This window comes from Puma concolor, chromosome A2, assembly GCF_028749965.1.
Source record: "Puma concolor isolate L17-30 chromosome A2, mPumCon1.1.hap2, whole genome shotgun sequence".
Classification (NCBI taxonomy): domain Eukaryota; kingdom Metazoa; phylum Chordata; class Mammalia; order Carnivora; family Felidae; genus Puma; species Puma concolor.
This window is the reverse complement of record NC_141668.1, coordinates 32,420,080-32,427,536: the sequence shown is the minus strand read 5'-3', so window position 1 is coordinate 32,427,536 and position 7,457 is coordinate 32,420,080. Positions and strand designations below refer to the sequence as shown.

The 7,457-nt window shown below is 33.1% G+C and overlaps 1 pseudogene; it reads left to right on the top strand.

Annotated features, from left to right (window-relative positions):
- Nucleotides 1-5,623: 5,623 nt before the first annotated feature.
- On the top strand, nucleotides 5,624-6,272 carry LOC112866394 (ADP-sugar pyrophosphatase pseudogene; annotated as a pseudogene).
- Nucleotides 6,273-7,457: the final 1,185 nt, after the last annotated feature.

Here is a 7,457-nt window from a genome sequence, read left to right as displayed (position 1 = left end):
AAAAGTAAAATATCTAAAATTAATTATTTTTTCCAAAAATAAATGAGGATGGAAGCATTCTATAACATAATATATGAAAATCTGAAACCCTTTCATTAATAAATATTAAAAGTGTAAGTGAATGATATTCCTAGATCAAAAATAGTATGATGATAGAAAAACTAGAGAAACAAAAAGAGCAAAAGAGTCAAGAATGAAGCAAAAATTTAAAAATGTAGAAAAGAAAAAATTAACAATGTAGAGATAAGACAGCTGATATAAAATTACTAGATAAAAATTATATTTTTAAGAAAATTTTCACAAAAAATACCAATAACTAGATAAAGAAAACATAAGTTATCAAAAGGATAAGAGGGGAGAAATAATGAAAATTGAATACATATTTTTAAAAATCTTAACATTTTTCTGCAAAATATTTGAAAGATGAAATGGGAACTTTCTAGGAAACTATGATTTCAAAATTAACCCTACTGTATGGAAAACTGTGGAAAACTGTAATTCCCTGATTCATAGGGGCACATGTACTCCAATGTTTATAGCAGCACTATCAATGATTTATTACAGTAAGAGGATAGAAAGAAAATCAGCAAAGGAGAAAGGCATATGAAAAAAACTCTAGATGAAAACAGGTACAAGTTTCCAAGAGTTCTCTTGCAGTGGACTCTCACAGGCCATACTTAATTCCCTCAGCAACAAGTTTTCACAATGTTTGTGAAATCTTGTCGATCAGGAAAGCTAATCAGGGACTTAGTATCCAGGGTTTCCTAGACAGGCTGGTTACACATGTGCATTCTGTCCAGCATTTATCAAAATTCTAGACTCCTAGATGAAAATAAAGGAGTTAATGTAAACCCCATTGCTTATGCAGAGAATTTAGGCGGTGAACCACTCATCCATTAAATCAATGGTGATCCTCCCAAAATCCAAGTTCCTAGATGCCAGCAAGGGTCACATTTATAGGCAGGTTTTTCAAAGAATAGCAATTTGGTCTGCTACGTTAACTCTTTTTACACACTATATTAACAGATCTAAGGAGAGAATTATCTAGTTGTTTCCAGAGATGATGGAAAGACATTTGCTCAATTTATAACTGTTCCTGGTGGAGGAAAAAAACCTCAAGAAAACAATATTTGATATTTAATTTTAACATAACCCATGTAATTATGTAATTCATATAATCTTAACCCTAAAACCAGAATCTTGCTAAATGCAGTAACATGAGTGATATTTCCAATAACATTAAAAAAAAAAAGGAAAAGTAAAGGGTATCCTACTCTTCACATTAATATTCAACACATTGTTGACTGTTAGCCAATTCAAAAGTCCAAAACAGAAAGCACTGGATCCAGATTGTTTCACTAGTGAATTCTACCAAAAAATTAAGGAATTATACCAATTCTCTACAATCTCTTTCAGGAAATAGAAGCAGAGGGACTACATGGATCTCATTGTTTGAGGCTAACATTACTCTGATACCAAAAGCAGACAAAAACACATTATAATAAAACTCTAGGTCAATATCTGTCATGAACAAGGATGTAAAAATTCTCAACAAAATATTAACAAATGGATTCCAACAATATGTAAAAAGAATTTTACACCATGACCAAATGGAATTTATCCTAGATATGTAAGGCTGGTTTGATATCTGAAAATCCATAACTGCGATCCTTAACATCAACTAAATGAAAAGAAAAATCACATGATCATATCAATATATGGAGAAGAATTATTTGACAGAACTAACAGCTGTTCATGAACATTACTCTCAGTAAACAAGGAAGAGAGGCATACCTTCCTCAACCTGATAAAGTTTATCTACAAAAAACCTATAGCTAACATCATAATTAATGCTGAGAAATTCAGTGTTCCTGCTAGTGCAATAAGACAAGAAAAGGAAACAAGTGGTATACTGATTTAACAGGAAGACATAAAACTGTCTTTGTAGTGACATGATTGTCTATGTAGAAATATGAAAAAAATGACAAAAAAACCTCAAGTTAGTAGTCTATTACAGTAAGGTTTCAGTACACAAAGTTAATATGCAAAATATTTTTCTATAGTGGGTGCCTGGGCGGCTCAGTCAGTTAAGCAATTGACTCAATTTCAGCTCAGGTCATGATCTCACAGTCATAAAATTGAGTCCTGCATCAGGTTCCACACTGAGTGTGGGACCTGCTTCAGGTTCTTTCTCTCCCTGTCTCTCTGCCCCTCCTCCACTCATGATTTTTTCTCTCTCTATCTCAAAAATAAAGAAATATTTAAAAAATATATTTTTCTATATGCCATCAATGAACAAGTTCAATTTGAAATTAAAAGCAACACCATTTGCACCAAAAATGATATACTTATGAATAAGTCTAACAAAATATATATAAAATCAATATAAGGAAAACCCAAAAAGCTCTGATGAAGGAAATCAAAGAACTATAGAGATATAGTGCATGTTCATGGATAAGCATACACAATAATGTCAAGATGCTGGTTTTTCCAAACTTGATCTATAAATTTAATGCAATCCCAGTCAGAATATCAGAAAATTGTTTTGCGGATATAAAAAAAAATGATTCTAAAGATTGTATGGAGAAGCAAAGGAACCAAAATAGCCAACATGATATTGAAGGAGAACAGATAGAGGACTACGGTAAGGGGCTCCTGGGCGGCTCAGTTGGTTAAGCATCCAACTTCGGCTCAGGTCATGATCTCGCTGTTCATGAGTTCAAGCCCTGTGTCGGGCTCTGTGCTGACAGCTCAGAGCCTGGAGTCTGCTTCAGAATCTCTCTTTCCCTCTGTCTCTGCCCCTTCCCCACCCATTCTCTGTCTCTCTCTGTCTCTCAAAAATAAATAAATGTAAAAAAAAATTTTTTTTAAAAGCTACAGTAATCAAGAGAGTGTGGTATTTGTGGAAGAACAGATAAATAAAATTAGAACAGACTTTAGAGCTTAGAAAAAGAGCACCATAAATATAGTTAACTACTGTTTCACAAAGAAGCAAAGACAATACAGTGGATCAAAGGTATTTTTCCTTTCAATTTTGTGAACAAAAACTATTTAAAAAATAAAGTCTTAAAAAAATCTCCAAAAAGTAGGCAAAAACATAAACAAAATTTATAAAAAATGCAGAGAGGGCCTTGCATACATGAAAAGTTATTTAATTTTCATATATAAGGGAAATGTAAAATTTACACTGAGATAGTTTTCACTTACAAGACTGGCAAAATTTAGATAAACTATGAGATATATAGGTAGATCAATAGATAGGTAGGTAGACAGATGATAGATACATACATACATACATACATAGAGATATTACAGCTCACTCTGTGGTAAGGCTGTGTGAGAAAAAAAGCACTCCTATGAATTACTGAGGCATGCCACATGCCTAAGGAAGGGAATTTGGTAATATCCAACTAATCAATGTATTTCCTTTGAACCCAGTAATCTCACGTCCACAAATTTAAATAGGAGATACAACTTTATAAAGTTGTATCTTTATTATAGTGCACAATTAAAAAAAATAAGCATACTTCATTTTCCTTCATCAGAGACTAATTAAAAAAATAAACATAAAAACTATTTTATGAATTTGAGCAAATATTTCAAATAAAAATTTAAATGAAATTGGACTATAAGAAAAGCACTTAAATATGATAAACTTTACCAAAATTTAATTGTACACATCATATAAAAGCGAAGCACTAGTCATGAATATCAAAACCAGGAGTAAGATATTGGTACCTCTACTTAACACAATATTTTTAGCGTATTCTAAATATTCTAGCCAGTTTAGTAAGAATAGAAGATTGAATTAGTAATATAGATACCATATAAAAAGATAAGTTATTATTTTGAATAGCAGATACTTAAAGAACCTAAGCAACTGGATACAAATCAGACCTCAGATCACACAAATTTCTCTGTGCCTCCAACTACCCTGTCTGCTATTCTGAGGATACCAAAATATCTTCAAGGGATTTCTTATAACCTTCAGCAGTATTAATTAAATACACAAGATTGATGGAAATAAGGAGAAATCTCTGAACACGTGAAACAGGTGATAACGCTATGCCTAAAATCAAGAGTGGTCATTTGTTTCACAAAACAAACTAATAATAATTCCAAAATATTGTTTCAGTATAGCTACAACTGCATTTAAAGCTAAATCTTAAAAAAAAAATTTAAATATTAGGTAATTAAAAATGCAACTTTTGTCTCAGTTTTCTGAATTTTTCAAAGAAGATTTTTAAAATAAATGTAGATTTCACATTGTAAAAATAATGAACTCTTCCGTTATAAATAAAATATGTATACTATTTTCACTGCAATATTTCTTAAATTAGATAACTTAAAAAATTTATGCTTTAGATAGCATAAAATAATAGGTCAAGTTTGTGCTAATTTGCACGTTTTATTATTAATGGTGAATAAGCAGCAATGTTCTTTACTTTCGTATCCTTTGGGATTGCGAATTATTTTTTAAGTTGTTTATTGTTATAGGTAGACAAATTAAATGCCAAATTACATTGCTCTAGTTATTTAAGTGTATTCATCCAAAATCAGTTGTACTTTCCTGGACAAATGAATTATGAAACCAAAGATTTGAATAGGCAAAATGACTTGCCTATTGTTCTACCTAATGATCAATATTATGTAAAATATATTTTATTTTGTTCATTGGGCACTTTTTGAATTTTTACCTCTTAGCTGTAGAGCATAAAAATGTTTCCTATTTTATTAAAGTATGCAGATCTCTTTGGAATTAGATTCTTTAAACAATATGACATTTTAATGAGTATGACATATGAGCCCTTACAAGCCTGAATTTCAACAGATCAAGTTAAATTAAATAACAGAGACAGGTACCGTATGGTAAGCTACCTGGGAGAAATTACAGTATACTGCTATTCATATTGTAATGATTTTTTTTTATGCTCACTGTTACAAGAAAAGAAGACAGAATAAGGAATCATTATGAACAAAGAAAAAAGCATGGTAGAGGACATTTTTAGATTCAACTAAATCTACCTCCTTTTGTGTTCTTTTAAGCAATTGTGAAAGGCTAATATGGCTAGAATATGGTAAAATCAGAGTGAATATAAGAATCTTCTTGGTCTTTATACCTCCAGTATTTCTTCTCATTACTGCCAGAATTATTTTGCAAGATAGAAATCTACTTTAAAAATGCAGAAGACCTTTGTCTTGTTTTTAAGTAACCTTTCCTACCTCAATTGGTATGAATCTCTTCCTCAGCCCTTCTTATACCAGAATATGGACTCAAAACACTCCACACCCCCCTCATTTTCTGAAAAGGTCATGACTCAAGTCTTTGATTTTGCAGATTCTTCTTCTTAAGATGGCCTTTCCCATCTGCATTAGTTTCCAATTGCTGCTTTAACAAACTACCACCATAAATTTAATGGCTGAAAACAACACAAATTATTGTCTTAAAATTGCAGAGAAGGCTGAAATGGTTTGGTGGGGCTGTGAAACACTGGCACCTTCTGAGACTGTTACCTTGGACTTGTCTTTTCTTCTTTCATTCTCTTTTCCAAAGGTATAACCTTCCCTTTACCCCAAACCCTGGCCATGAACTTCTTGCTTGAGGACATTGAAAACTAACTGATTTGAAAATGGAAAACCAAGAACCAATTCTCAATATACCAAACAGGCTTTTATTTCAAAGGAGTTCATTTCAGAGGGAAAATGGGTCAAGCTTGAAAAGGCAACGTACATGGATCCTACTGGTAAATGTAGAACTTGGGAACTGTAAAAAGTACAACCAGAAAAAGGGCAGTTGAATGATGGTATGGCAGTTATCTCACCCCTGAAAAGAACTTGTGATGAGTGCCTCATTCTGGGGAAACAGTTCTGACTGCCCATAGGAGGCTAATGCCTAGAATTACCCCCCAGTTCTCTTGGATGATCATGAAAACCCAGAATCAGGTACTCTTCTGGAGTTTGAGGATGAAACTGGCTATGAAGCTGATGTTTTTAAATATTCTCCAGCTCTCTGTATGGATCCAGGTATGTCAAATTGTACACGCACTTCATCACAGTGACTTAATGGAGATGATGCTGAAAATGTAAGACTCAAAGCAAATCCAGAGATGAAGAATTTGTGTAAGTGATGTCTTTGAAATGATCTGCTTAAGAGACTTGACACTCTGGTAGCTGAAGAACTTCTGACAGTGGATGCCAGAGTCAATCCCTATGTTCTGGTGCTGACACATGCAAACACAAAGCCATTTAAGGTATCCTTTTTGACATTTTAAGGCCAAGGAACAGTGGCCATGTTTTTGTAAACAAAATCACCAGACCACCTTCATTAAGAATTTTCATTCAGCTTAAGTTTAATATATATTTGAAATTATTTTTTTCACAAAATTAAAGCAGTGGAGAATGAAAAAAAAATCCACAAGTGGAGTGGTATCTGAAACAATGACAGAACATAAATATTAATTAGATCCTGGGAAAAAGCCAAAAAAAGGTGAGGTCATGTTCAAGGACAAAGATTATTTGTCAAGTCTGATTCAGTGCTAAGCTAGCATTGAGAACAGAACAGTTATGGGAAATATTTTCGATGCTAGTAGACAAGGAGGTATATAGGCTCTGAAGTGAAAGGGAAGTTAATGTGAATGAGAGGCACCTGTGTCATTCTAGGATTATTGCCTAAAATAAAGTTGATGAAGAATGGGAACAGGGCCCTATCATCAGCTTGGGTATAGGAAGGATACGCAGAAACTCATTTATTAAGACAGAGAGGTATTTTGCAGCTTGAGAGAATGGAAGAAGTCACAAGCATCTTCGGAAGGTATATAATAGTAAACACATATTCCAAGCCTTCTCTTATGCATGGAAGCTGGCAACAATCTCAGGAAACATTAACCTATAATAGGAAGCCTTGAAGACAATTTAGACCTTTGAGATCCTAATTCATAAAAACAAACAAAACAAACAAAAACTACTTGATATGTATGACATCTGGAATTACCTCTTAGATTTAACACTTTTTTCTACTGATTTGTTCATTTAACACAGTATACCAGCTTACCATTCTTAGATGATTATTGACCACCAGACTTCATTTTTGAACAATTGAATCTCCCCTTCTAGGCATATTTGAACTTCACGGTACTTCACAGTTCTTACAATTGACTATAAATGGGCCAAGCCTCTACTGTTACTTAAATTCTAGTGTCAAATTCAGGCTCCTTCAGGGAGATTGAAACCAGTCAGGGTATCCTAGACAGCAATCCGAAAATAGTTGAAAAAAGATCTTTTTAACACTCTTCCTTATGTCAAAACTAGTGTTTTACCCCATGCAGTTCTAACACCTGTTTGCACCTAAGACTACTTATTTGTGGTCATCTTTTCTGCCCCAGCATTTATAATTCCAGCGGGCCTCTTATTTTTTCAAGGAAAAAGCAGAAGTGGTCTAGGGATGTTTTTACGTTCTG